Source organism: Zingiber officinale, chromosome 2B (assembly GCF_018446385.1).
Source record: "Zingiber officinale cultivar Zhangliang chromosome 2B, Zo_v1.1, whole genome shotgun sequence".
Lineage (NCBI taxonomy): Eukaryota > Viridiplantae > Streptophyta > Magnoliopsida > Zingiberales > Zingiberaceae > Zingiber > Zingiber officinale.
In genome coordinates, this window is record NC_055989.1 from 28,729,778 (window position 1) to 28,732,210 (window position 2,433).

The window sequence follows — 2,433 nt, forward strand, 5'->3', positions numbered from 1 at the left end:
TTACGTCAACTGCAGATGCATCTGCCACTTCAGCTTCAATGTCTCCTTTCTCCTGATTCTGATCATGCTCCTCCTGTTCCTTTGATGATTTTTCTTTCTTGGATTTCTTCTTCTTTAAGATTCTGTTCTCTGAAGGAGCACCAGCACTTTCTTTCTTCTCCCCTTCACTACTTTGCTTCAATTGCTTCTTGTCTGCATAACAAGGATAAAGAAATTCAACACACATTAAACAGTCGCTTTATATGTATGAAGCAACTTAAGTGAATTAAAATTTACTATCTATCAAAAATAAACTAATTAAAATTTGCAATGCACATTTCATATAGAAGTGCATCCAGCTCTGCCATTTCCTTTTTCTTAAGCTCCCCTTCTTTGACAGTTGCCTTTCAACATCTTTGGGTGGTGCTGAAACAGGAGCAGGTTTCTTAATGGTTGGTTCTTTCCTAACAGCCTCTGGTTCATTTTCAGGTTCCTCAACATCATCATCATCACCCATGTCAAGACCATCATCCTCACTTTCACTTTCCTAAACACAAGAAAAAAGAGAGTACTTGTTATAAATAAAATAAACTTAAATATCTGATATAAACAAACATGTAAGAAAAGAACTGACTCTCATATATGAGAATAAAGCAAATATTAGATAAGCATAATCACTAGCAAGCAACAGAATTAGCTAATAGGAAGAAAAGATTTTTATTTAAACAGATAACCTCAGAAACTCAAAAAGATTCTACTTGTATTGACATAATAAATTTCAATAACCTCAGATAATCACCATTAAAATAATATTACAATAGAGGAGAATATTAAATTAAGAATTACTAATATCACCTTTTAGAGCAATGTTGAAACACCATCTTCTTCAAAATGCTGATAAATCTTGAATTGTGATTGAGCTTAAAGATTATTCTCATATTTCAAGTTGATACTACAGCAAAGGAATAAGCAAAGAGTGATACAACATGCTAGTATCAAAAACAATCTAAAACATAGATTTAAATAATGGTTTAACTGACCACGATATCAATAGCACATAGATAACTGGATATTGGTGTATTAGTTAGCTTGACTACGGAAACAATGTTAGATGCCTAACACAATTGAATTAGACTACACAAATTTATGCAATTATCTCATGTGAGAATAAAATCCCAGATAATGCATTTTCAATTTCAATTAAGTTTAAAGTTAGACTAAAATCATACAACTGTTTAAAATGACTACTAGGTAACTACAGGAGGGGAAGTGATTGCTTCTTGGAGAAAAATTACGTAACTCTACTCACAAAATCTTTTGAAAGATTCCAATGAGTACAATTTTTAATTAAACTATACTGTCACGGATAACAAAAAGCATAATATAAGTATCCCTATGTGCAAGGGTTTATTAAGTGTATCCCTAGACAAGTATCAGGATGTTGAGTTTGCAGCCTAACAGAATGGATAGTATTAATTTGAGATTTTGAGAGAAAGCACACATTTAGTATAAATCGCAAAGGTATTTATACGGATCAATTTGAATGCTCGATGGTTTATAGAATGCAGGCAGTTTCTCCACCTCATAACCATATCAAGTATAAACCTTTGTAGCCAAAAGAAAGCATAATATAAGGATTGAAGGTAAACAAGTGAAGAAGAAGAATGAGAAGGGAACAAAGGAATGATACTTTTAAACTTTGGTATTAATACAACTCAAAGTTGCTAACAAAATTGATACGAATCCCATCATTTAAGGGGGAAAAAGTAATTTTTCCTAAAATATACATGGAAAAGAAAAGAAACTACAAATTAGAGAGGAACTATGTTTCGGAGAAACTACCCAACACACAAAAGCCATTGTTTCTTAGTTGCATTTTTCATAACAAAGAAAAAGGAACAATTCATACCATTTTGTCTGGTTACGAGCGACTATGTGTAATGCTTTGTCATTCCACTCAAGATCACACCAACCCCTCCGTATTTCCATCATAGTGGAAGAATATTATGGAGCAATTTCTAGGTAAAAACTGAGAAATAAAACATTCAAAAATAATACTAGAGTTGTATCAATCAAAAAACAAAGCATTCTATTACATTCCTCTTTTAGATTAAACAAAAATGTCCTGCATTGGATGCTTACTCTACAAACAGTGTCATCCACATTTTTTTTCTATGAAATGCCAACAGCAATTGCCAAGAGTGTTGAATAGCTGTGATTAGTGTTCTCCACTGCTATCTAATGCAATCCACTTGGTTAAAATAGTGAGTATAAGAACAGGAAAGCATTTGAAAGAAAAATAACATCATTGAAATGAGCAACATGAAGAAAAACAATCTTCATTTAAATAATAACATATTCATGATTAAAATATAAAGTATAGTTGCTTCTAGTTATCAAATAAGCTAGGCATAACTAGAAGCCAACAGGGATGTCAGAGTAAAAGAGACTAAA

At 32.1% G+C, this 2,433-nt stretch overlaps 1 long non-coding RNA gene across 1 annotated transcript; it reads right to left on the reverse strand.

Moving 5' to 3' along the window:
• Nucleotides 1-368: 368 nt before the first annotated feature.
• LOC122049052 lies at nucleotides 369-966 on the reverse strand. Its single transcript, XR_006130795.1, has 2 exons — nucleotides 835-966; nucleotides 369-526 (listed from the first exon to the last, which is right to left on the reverse strand). It is a non-coding gene; the product is annotated as an uncharacterized LOC122049052 (long non-coding RNA).
• Between the last annotated feature and the right edge of the window lie 1,467 nt (nucleotides 967-2,433).